Source organism: Coturnix japonica, chromosome 8 (genome assembly GCF_054131305.1).
Source record: "Coturnix japonica strain WE chromosome 8, WE-NBRP24, whole genome shotgun sequence".
Lineage (NCBI taxonomy): Eukaryota > Metazoa > Chordata > Aves > Galliformes > Phasianidae > Coturnix > Coturnix japonica.
Genome location: NC_140670.1, coordinates 31281746 through 31293820, shown reverse-complemented (window position 1 = coordinate 31293820; position 12075 = coordinate 31281746).

The window sequence follows — 12075 nt, the reverse complement described above, 5'->3', positions numbered from 1 at the left end:
ACTTCAGTATTGCACTTTCAGTAAAGAGTGAGTGAGTCCTAACCATGAAGAGTGAAGATACGTGGGGTGTAACTTTCAAAGGGGCTTAAAACCTCTTTTTAAGAGCAGAAAGCAAAGGGCAGCTTAAGGACTCAACTACACGACAGGAAGAAGCACAACCAAGCCAACACTTCATGGGCATTACTCACCTCGTCCTGAACACTGGGACAATAACATGAGTGCAAAAGGGCAGCTGAGATGCCATCTCATCAGGGTTTATGGAAGAAAGGTGGTGCCAAGGGATGAGGTGATACTTCTATCAGCACAGGGATGCAGCACTGTGCTCCAGAGCCCAGCCCAGACCTGCACCTCTCCATCACTTCAAGAGAACTGAGGTTCTCCACACTTGTACAGCAAATTACAAACAGGTGACAAAGAAAGAGAAGTTCACACAGTTCCCAGTCTCTTTGTAACAGCAGGACTTCAATACATGTAAAAGATCCCTTGAAACTCAAATAACCCTACTGTTCTCTGCATTGCCAAACTTCATAAGATCAGTATCATCTAAGCCAACAGGACAGGAGCTAAAAATACCATGATTCTGCTCCTTGCAAGGTTCTGATATAAGGGCAGAGGCTCTCAACACATGCTCTTTGAAAGTGCTGAAGCTCCTGGCCTTAGGGCACATCTACACTACGGGCATACCAGGCTAGCTTGGATACTGATAACTGCACATCAAAGACGTGACCAGGAGTGCAACCCAAAGATTTCCCTTATCTGGAATGATTCACAGTTCAGCACTACTGTGCCTACTTGGTGCACGTCTGAGTTTCTAAACAAAATTACACACCGTGATCTTAAGCCACGCCAAACTGCTTTACAATCCCTGCAGATCTCACAAGGCATAATCTGGCTATTTCTGTTCCAAAAGTCAGAGATGGGAAACACAGCACCTGATAGCTTTGAATTTCCCAGGGCTATTTTCTGATCTACAGCCTCTGCCATAGACCCACTGACAGGGGTTGAGATGGGTTTTGAAGAAGAGCACACACTGTTCATGCACACTTCAGATAGTTGCTCTCCAACATCCTTCTGAGGTCAGTCCCATTCTACAAGAATAAAAGCAGCACAAAGAAAAATGTATTTACTATGGTTATTGCTCTGTATAAAGTGGTCTTCTGACTCTCATGGTTCTGACTTCAGCCATGGAGGAATCCTCATCTCTTGCACCACCAGCATTTCTCCTTGGACAGGGGCAGCTCCTGGCTCACCCATCCTCACTGAGTTGGGGTGCACATTGCATGGTGTTCCCTGAAGCTATCGCCTATTTGGTGTGACATGACAGCTTGCAACCGCACTGTGCATCTTTCCAACCCAAGCAGCCATATTGAAGGATATCAGGCCCACAAGTGTGTGGGGGGGTCACCTTCCTTGGAGGTGTTGAGGTGTTCCAGAGCTATGGGAGATGTGGCAGTGAGGGATGTGGGCAGTGCAAGTGGTGGGGGTAGGGATCTGAGTCATTTTTTGCAGCCTATAAGATTCTGTGACTGTATGCTGCGTCTAACCATTGTGGGGGCTTGGAAGAGAAAGAGCAAAGATGAGGAACAGACTATCTCTCACAACTTCATACTTCTGGCAGCAGTTTAAATAAAGAATCCAGTATAATTTCACTGCTTGCTTACCTTCGGTGGAAAAACAACACTGTGCTTTAATTTGTCCTGTGGGTGTAGTCAGCTCTTAAGTTAAAATCCAGCCTTAATATCTTCTGCTCATAATTTAGGTCACAGGCTGGGAAGCAACACAGGAAATACAGAGAAATGTCAAGCTCTGCAATAGATGCTAAAATTCCATTCTGTGCTCGAGGCTCCCAGGGCATCAATTGCACACAGTCCTCTTTGCTGAAAGAGCCAATTCTTGCAGCCAAAAAGGAGGATGAAATCCCTACAGGATTTAAAACCCGAGTTACCAGGCCCTGCTAAGGTCTGCCTTCAATCTCTGAGGCTGCTCAACAAGCTCAGGTCAGCAAAGCATCTGTTCTCCTCTTACCTTGGAACGCTCCGTACCCTGTAGGCAGCTTATAAAGCTGCAGAAAAGGAGAGGAGCACAGCTTGGAGCTGCACAGCAGCATTCAGCGCTGCTCTCACATGCTTTTGCTGTTGCACGAGGGTCAAACGGCTGCAAGTAGAGACATTAAAGGAATTACTGGGATCACACAATTAATGCACACAGAAAATGGAAGAGGGGATGTTTAAGCAGCAGACAACATCATTACTTTGGGTGCATCCTGGTGTTGTTTTTGGTTGTTTTTTTTCCCAAGTCTTTGGCAAGCATTCCAGCCCTTCACTTAATAAACAGCAAACACACAGCAAAGCAAAGCAAACCCCCTCCGCTCCTGCTTCTGTTACACAAACTGCAAGGTTATGTTACATTCAGCATTTCAGCTGTGGCACTGTATATCATCAGAGTTACATGCACCGTTATCATTCACTGCTCTGTGACTTTCTACAGCTTATTATGCTCATATTCACATAAACTTAATTACATTGCACAAGGCAATAAACTCCACATGCCGGAGGATGTAAGTATCTTTCCTCTTATATTTATTAAATGGTGTTTATATGCATTTTCACTAATTTATATTACGTCTTTCTTGTTAAATATAACAGTAAAGTATAATTGAATCTTCCATCCCTAATGCTGATTTTTATTGCCAGCATATATACATGTAAATCTGCGTACATCACAGAATCACTGGGAGTCTGAGGAGAATGCAGTGCTAATCCGAGAGAGACCTCTAAGTTTGTATCTTGGTTGCCATCAGGCCTATGCAGAAATTGTTACCTGTAACATAACTAAACCTTTAATGAATAAACCCATCAGTGGAGGTGCCCAATGGGCCCTTTGGCACCAAGGGAGGGGTGAGCAGGGAACTGATGAGTGCAACCCAGGGAGACACAGACATCGACCTTGCAGCCCTTCAGCCTTGTGAAAGGGCCACAGTGGGGCTTCCAAGCTTAGAAAGACTGAGCCTGGAGGTACAGGCTTCTGTCACGCTGTAGGAATCCTCTTTCAGGCTGGGCATCAGCTGCTGGCATGGCTGGGAGGGCTGCAGCCAGCCAGCCTGCGCCAAAGGCACATTTCTAAAGCAAACACGGCTTCAGGATATTGTCATGATGCAAGGATGCCAATGATGCTGCCTAACCAGCAACCCGGGGGCTTTTTTTCCTGTCCAATTCCACACTCCCAAAATCCCACGTAGCACCACTGCCAAAATACCAGTGAGGGGAACCTACCCCCTTCTGCTCACACTTTACAAGCGCTGCTCCAGAAGCACAGCCACAGCTGTGCACAGCAGTTCATTTTCTTACCTCTGATTCTCCCAAAGGCGAGAGCTGAAACATGCTGCAAGAGCTCCATTCCTCCAGAAGACAAAAAATCACCCAAAAGCACCATGAAAATGCTTTTCCAATGCCGGAGAGATAATGACTTCTTCCCCAGGAGTATCATATCCCAAGTCAGAGAGTGAAAAAAACCATCCGGGAAGTTGGATAGAAATTCTCTATTTTCACTATGAAACATTTTGTGATGAAGCTCAGCCAGCCGATGACCAGAATGTCAAATAACCAGATAAAAGACAACCACGCATTGTTGGCCAAACGCTATTTTCTTTTTATATAACCATTTTTCCTTCTCAGCCTTCCTGCAAATAAACTTCTCCACACATTTATCAGAGGGAGAGAGGCACTGAATTGTAAAGCAATCATACAGAAGCAATCCATGCCAATTTGTAGGCAGCTCGGGCTACCAGGTCAACAGCATCAGGAGCTTCTGGAGATAATTCTGGATGCCAGCTAAAAACCAGAAAACATCACAGGTTTCTTTTGCACCACATCAGTTGTTCCTCTCTCCTGCCTGGAGAGAAGGAAAGTGCTTGGGTTGAAATGCCCTTGAAAAGACTTGGTGATGCTCCTGCCCTGGGGGATGCTGAAGGAAATCTCTGTGTTCCCTTGTCTGCCTTTGCTTGTAGTAAAATCTATCAGCAATTAAGATTTCAGAACTTTGCACAGTTCTTTTATTCTGGGTTAAGCCAAAAAAAATAAGAACTGATACTGAGTTTAGCCCTCAGGAAGTATTTATGTTCCATGGCAGAGAGACTGTATAGCAACAAACATATGGACTACGTATGCTATACATACAATATGAAGCCAATGATTTTGTGAAATAGCGAAGAACTTCAGGCATTTCTGGAAGTGCCCGAAAACAGCAAACATTTATAAATTAAGTGCCTAAACGCCTGGATATTATCATTTCAAACAGTTTTTCTGTAGTATAGAGTTCTTTGTGTTCGCTTCTGACTGCGATTTGTAGTGCACTCTCTCATTCATTTTGCAGCAGTACATCACTCTTTGCAGAGCTTTCATTTATTTCCATAATTAGGATCATTGCAGTGTTTTGATTTTGTTTGTAACATTTGCATCTGTGTACTTGAAAATTCTTTGAGCCAGTAAAACTACGTCTTATACAACCCTGTCCTACGGTGGCAGAGAACCGGGAAATAGTCTTCAGAAGACTCCAGCTCATTAGTTTTAATATTAGGATGTCCTGAGAGAACCAAATTAAGTGTGTTCTTAGGATAAGGCCCATGCAGGACTCCATTCACCTGTTGTATGCAAGTATGGACCATTCATATCTGTTCACAATGAGTTACTTGCCTGACCAAAGCAATGGAGACAGTCATCTTTGCTGCCTATTGAGACTGAAGTCTACATACTGAAGTGCTTACCTTAAAAAGCAGTTTTACACTTTTCATCCTGTTTTCTTCTTGAACAGACGGTAGGCAGCTCCTGGTGCGGGAATGCCAGGTAGTCATTGGTAGCCATGACTTCTCAGGTGACTTTTGATGGGCTCCAGGTTCACTGTCCGCAAAAAAATTTGAGGATTTCAGCAGCAACCACAGGAATCCTGATTTTCATAGAATCACAGAATGGCCTGGGTTGCAAAGGCCCACAGTGCTCATCCAGTTCCAACCCCCTGCTGTGTGCAGGGTCACCAACCAGCAGCCCAGGCTGCCCAGAGCCACATCCAGCCTGGCCTTGAATGCCTGCAGGGATGGGGCATCCACAGCCTCCTTGGGCAACCTGTGCCAGTGCGTCACCACCCCCTGAGTGAAAAACTTCCTCCTAATATCCTAAACCTCCCCTGTCTCAGTTTAAAACTATTCCCCCTTGTCCTATCACTGTCCACCCTCATAAACAGCTGTGCACTTCCCACTGAATAAAAGAAGGGAAATCATAATAAAGTCAATTAGAAAAGATAAGAAGTGAAGGAAGAGTACTTTGTCTTAACCTGGTGTGAAGTGGGTGGAATTGGGGTCCTTTTATGTATTTACATTACTTTGGTTCATATGGCTTCACGCAGCTTATTGTTATCAACATGCCAAGCGTGGCAATGAGCTGAGTGCGCTAATTACAAGAAAAAGAACGCAAAAGAGCAACAGAATGTCCATAGTGATTGATTACAAAATACACCAGCAACAATAATGTCAATTATTTTAGGAAATAACATTGGCGCCTGCTGTGGCGGCGGAAGGCAGCAGTCAAACAGCACAATAAGATACCTGTGGTGACAGACAAGGGAACGCTGCAGCTTTTAATTACTTTGCTGACCGACAGCTTTCAAAGTATATGCAATGAGTGTGCGTGTATGGGAGGCTGCTGACATGGCTGTCCATGGCCATTCACAGAGATGAAAATGAGAGCTGCTGGTGCCCAGCTCGTCCTGTTTATATGCTCACTTCAAATACTGGAAGGCCACAATGAGGTCTCCCCAGAGCCTTCCCCAAGCTAAACAAGCCCAGTTCCATTAACCTTTCTTCACAGGAGAGGTGCTCCAACCCTCTGATAATCTTAGTGGCCCACCTATGGACCTGCTCCAAGAGCTCCACATCCTTCCTGTGCTGAGGTCCCCAAGCCTGGATGCTGTACTGCAAATGGGACCTCAGAAAAGCTGAGCAGAGAGGGACAATCACCACCCGCTCTCTGCTGGTCACCCCTTATTTAATGCAGACCAAAGGGAAGGGGAAAGTCAGGTGCTGCTGTTATTCATCATCTGCTTTGAGGGCCCACAGCACACTGTGAGCTGTAGGAAAGATGCCATATAACAAAGCATCCTGAGCTGTACCCGGTATTTCTGGAGGATGTGGAGGACAGCTGAAGCTGTCCCTGTCAGACAGGAGCTGTCACAAAACAGATGTCCCCAGAAATGAAGCGTCGCACAAACGTTGGTCATCACGGTAATTATATGGCAGTTTGAAGAGGAACGTTCTTAAGATCAGAGAACTGCGAGTAATGCTCTTTTCCTGTCAGCCACCAGCAAAGGGCACAGCAAACCCACAGCAGCACGCGTCTGTGTGACGGGACCTCCCTCGCTGGGAAATGTTCCTCAGCAGCAACAAGGAAAATGCCATGGGACATCAGGAGGGAAAAGGAACAAAACCTCACTGGAGAGATGGATCTTTTCCACACAGTGCCCCTCAGCAAGGAACAGACCTGTCAGTCAGAATGTGTCCATTGGGGTTTCTGATGCCCACCCGGTCCCTGCAGCCCCTGCACCTCACCTGGTGCCACCAGCAACATCTGCCCTTTGCCCAGCAATGACACTGTGGTTCACGTATACAATTTTCTTGGCAAACTGTACAACAGGAGAAGCTCTGTGCTATGAACGTGCCAACAAGATCCATGCCAATGAAAGGCAAGAAAGCAATACAATCAATGAAGAATCTGGGTGTTGAGAGGGTGGAAATGCTTATTTTCAAACCATATTTATGTCCAAAATGACAACAAACAATTTTAGCTGTTATTATTATCATTATTACTTTTTCTTTTGCATCCGAAGAATTAAAAAGTGCTCTTCCATTCAACTGGGATAAAAACACATTTAGTACAGATGCTATAAGAAAGCATATCAGTGAACTGCAAAGTGATTATGTTGTACCCCTGGGCAATAAGGCTGTCAGAAAATTCCAAAACAAGATGTGAGAATCTAGGACAGTTCTGCGGTTGGGTCACAATGTTTGCTTTGCAGTCACATCTTCTGTTTTCTAGTTATAAATTAAAATGCAACGTTTTTAGTAGCAGCTCAAGTGCTGCCATTGGAAATATGCACAGGAGAATGAGCAGATGGGAAGGAGAGCACGGGACGTAGCAGCAGGTGTCAATACTGCTCAAACAGAATCATAGAACATAATCATAGAATGGCCAGGGTTAAAAAGGACCATGATATCATCTCGTTTCAATCTCCCTGCTGTGTGCAGGGTCACCAACCACCAGACCAGGATGCCCAGGGAGTGGGGGGAATGGGGAACGTGAGCTCTGATGGCTTTAAATCAGTGCAGGGCAACTCGGAATCAGCCAGAAACAAAATCTGAAGTGCAGTGTGCACGACCCACCCGGACCTCATAGAAGCATTATAAATAATTTAAGGTGTGGGATATGCAAGGAAAAAGGCAATTTTAAACATCGAAACCTGTACCACACCCTGGAGAAACCCCTCGGTTTCTATACTGATCCCTTTATCTTTACTGTATCTTTTTGGAAAGGGAAAAACAAATAAAGAAACAACACAAGACGGAACAACAACCAATCAACCAACAATAATTGACAGGGTCTTGGTTCCATTCTAATGGCGCAGAGAAAGCTTTGAAGCCATAACGAACACCTATGCAACAGGAAATCAATTTTCTGCATCTACAGAGTAGCAGCGCACTTCGGTGCTAATTCAACATTTATGTTTTTAACAGGATAAATCCAATTCCAATATGACAAAATGAGAGGCTACATGCCTTCCAAGAGCAGAGCAGCAGCAGCCCCATGTGGGCAGGTTGGTCTCAGTTCCAAGCCGTGGCATCAGCATCCTGGCCACCAAACCCCGCTGTGCAACCAGCACGTGGTGTCAGCAGAAACGCAGCTCATCCCACAGCGAGGGGGGTCATTTCTAAAGGTAACTGAAGTCTTTTTAGTCTGCAACTGTCAAAGTGCTTTGAGAATAATAGACCTTGACACGCTGAAAGTTGAAGGAGATCAGGAGATTGATCCACCCCAGCATTTGATTTCCAACTCTAAGTTTTGCACTGCACTTTTATCAGGATAGTATTGAATAAATACTTCCCACCACATAAAGGAACAAAGGGAAAATGCTCTAACGTGTGGAGCAAGAACAGAATATTCAGCATCTGGACTTGTCCCCTTACCTCTGTCAGAATGGTTGAGTCTCATTTCTCTTAGCAGCTACAATGCACCTGATAACAGCAATGTGTTGGAGTGTTGAGGTCATCTAGAATGATAAAATCAAACCCATTTAGCTGAAAACACTTCTAAATCCACCTTATACATATGCTGCTGCACTGCCAACTTCCCTGTACTGCAGAGGCAGATGGAGCGAACTGCACTGAGAATTTAAAAGCTGAGGTGGTTGAGAGCTCTGGTGCAATACATAAGGGGCAGGAAAGGCCACGGGAAAGGCTACGAGGAAAGGGAAAGGATCATTAATGGAATTTCTTAATGAAAATATCCATAACCCGAGAGAACCCCTCCTTCTCCATTAGATATAACAGTTGCTATTCTAAACACAATTATTTATAGAGGAGCTGCCATTTCAACACTTTCATTTGTAAAGAGAAACACCTTGTTTGCTCACTCCTACTGAAGTCCCAGCAGTTTGTGCTGCCCACCTCGAGGTCGGAAACCAGGAATGTGACACCAGGTGGGCACCAGTCAGGTCAGAAGAGCTCCTCAGCTAATCAAAGGCACAGTCATTGACCCTCATGGATCCTAGATGCTGCTGAGCTCTCATCACTGATGGATGCACCAACTCTTGGCTGGCATCAAATGTTTTTCTTTTATGATTTCTACCTTTCCATGCAAATGCTGTTCCTCTTGATCTCTTCTTGTTTGACCTCACTCCAGAAATCCTGCCCTAGGTTAAAGCATGGCTCCCTGGGCTGCAGCAGCAGAGCCCAAGCAGGGACAGGAGGCTGGTAGAGATGGGGCTACCCAGCAGAAGAAGTGGACAGAATATGTGTAAACTATTTCATAACATGCATAATCCATTGAACTGCCCAAACTAGTCTTGATGGAGAAAGAAAAAATAACATTTTTAGTGCAACACATGATGCACTGATTATGCTATAGATAATTTCTGACCCATCATTACAATGGCTGAGTGCTTGACAGACCATGATGAGTTCTGGTGATTAAATGCTTTGGATAATGCACTGATGCTTTTTTTTTTTTTTTTCAGTCCATTATCAATGAGAGAATCAGCTCTTCAGCAGAAATCCTGCAAAACAAATGAAACTGTAAACTAAAAGAACAGGCTGCACAGCCCCATCCCTGCTGCCCTGCACACAGGGACTGCCGAGTGCTCACATCCCTCCTCGCAGCTTCTGCTCTGCTTTGATTTTCCACTCGCTCTGCTCTTGCCTGAAGGTGCCTTCCTCTGCTCCATCGTTTTGTTTTAAGGGAGAAGAGAAATGCAAGTGACATTCCTTTTATAGCTCCACTACAGGTGAATTATCTGGTAAAATGGGTAAGTGCCTGGCTTTTTTCCCTTTGAGTTTTCTTACAGCAAAAATAAAACACAGTGCGTGTACTGATTATTATCAGCACAGTGTAATATAAGCAACATTTGACACCGTGCCAGCATCAATATTCATTTGCAGAACAAAACAAGCTCTTCAACCCACTAGGCAGCTCCAGGTTACCCCAAAACTCAGCCCCTACTTAGACCAGAAGATTCCCACAGCCCCACATCTGCATTAGCAAAGCTCCCATGTCCGCAGCTGGGGGTGCCACTGCCAAACTGGGGGAAGGATGCAGCGCGAAGCTGTTCTGTTCTAATAATGCTGCCTCGCTAATTAATAGAAGTCAAGGGGGAGGGCAGAAGGAGAAAGAGGAGGGAAAAAAGAAAAGAACATCTAAAATGTAGACGTCAGTGTTTAAAAAAAAAGAGGAAGCTGAGCATTTGCTCACACACGGGGCTTTGCGGTCACTGGTCACTTCCAATTAGATTGTACCCTCGGCTAATGCTCGCTGTCAGCCAGGAACAAGGAGCACTGGGGGAAAACAACTTCCACACAGATAACGTTCTTTGCATGGGTACTACCATGGCCTCCAGGTGAGGACAGCATCCTCACTGCACTGGGAGAGCATGTCAGGTCCTGCTGGCAGAGCACAGCTACATCCTCCTGCCCTGCTGTGCCCTGGTGCTGTGGTGCTGCTCCTCCAAGTGGGATACTGTGGGTCCAGCCTGAACGGGAACCTGGTGTTAGCTGACTTGGAGGGAGGGAAATATAATGAAGATTTTCAGAGCACTGAAATAAGAATGTATTGCTGGAAGAGGGGGATGAAGCTGCTGAATGCAGCTGTAGCATCACGGAGCCACAGAATGGTTGAGTTGGATGGGACCTCAAAGCCCACCCACTTCCAACCCATGAGCAGGGATCCACATCAGCTCAGGCTGCACAGGGCCCATCCATGGCTGTGGGCACTGGCAGGGATGGGGCACCTACAGCTCAGGAGAGCAGTGCCAGGGCCTCACCACCCTTGTGGTGAACAACTCTTCCAACATCTCATCTAAATCTTTTAGCTTTAAGACATTACCCCTGCTTTATCACTACATTCCCTGGTGAAGTATCCCTCCTAGCCTTCCTGGCACTTCACGGCACTGAAAGGCCTCCCCTGAGCCTTCCCCAGGCCCCTAGCTGTGGCTTTGCCCACTGATGCTCAGTCTCATGGCTTCAGGCTCTATGCTGGCATCTAAACTTCTCCAACGCTCACCTTCTTCCAATCCAACATGCATGTTGAGTTAAATTCTACTTACGCTCATATCTCTCCCACCAGGGCTCACATCAGGCTCACATTGATTTTGTTGCCTGGCGTGAACAACTCCTCAAAGAAAATTTCTCACCAGCATGCAGGAATCTCCCTGCATTACTACAGTCCAGGCTGAAAAAAACACAGATGTTATGGCATCTCCTTAATGCTACCAGAGCTTCAGAAAAGCAACCTCACCCCCAGCAGCAGAAGTATTACCAGGATAATTAGTAAAGTAATACAGAAACAAAGCATGCAGGTGCGGTGGGCGCTCCTAGCCTTGTGGTTCCTCCAACCCAAGGACATCAGGTGCCTTGGTCCAAGTCTGAGACGCACTTCATCCCTTTTGGAGGGTTATGCCATTTGTATGGTTACAAACACTCTTGGCTGCTCATGTCAGGTACTGTGTGTGACATGGAAGGTCTGGCACAAGCCCTGCACAGCCCTCACCTCGTTATGGTCAACAATTCAATATACAGGTTGATCTCTTAAACCAAAACAACACACAAAACCACCTATTTCTAGCTATTTACTATCATTTTCCTCTAAGGAATGAGTTAACAATAACTTGCTACAGAGAACAACGCCAACAAATACATTTTCCAGCTGTACAGAGTGATAAATCCACGGACTGGAGTTTACAGCCAGCACACGAAGGCAGTGCTGACAACCAGATCTCAACACAGGTATAAAGAGCAGGACAGGTCTCCTTGTGACGCTTGTAGGGAGAATAAAGCTATCTCACCTCATGCAAGGATGCATTTTCTTCACATGAATGTTTTTAATTCATGGTTGCTGTAGGGTCTTTTCCTCTGCTATTCTGAGCACAATTCAGGAAAATAAATGTAATTTTCAGAGAAACAGTAATTACAGCTCAAGTGAACTCTGTGTATTCTGCAATGACTTCTCTGCCTACAAGAACGCACTTCCCAAGCCAACGTTCATAACGCTACATTTAATGTTAATAAGCATCTTTAAATTGCATAATTTATGCTAATCTAAAAAGTATTTTAGGCTGGTGGGGTTTCTTTACCTTGCAAATTGTTCCACTTCTACACTGGTCATTTTTGATTCAACACAGCGCGCGTCAAACTGTTTTAAAATGGTGTCTGGATACCTATTAATTTCCATAGGCTCTTTAATATTCTCTTACATCCTTTTTTTGTTAGTTGAGTCATTTTTGTAGTTGCTTTTCTCCTGTTTGCCGCCGCTGCCGAAGTGATCC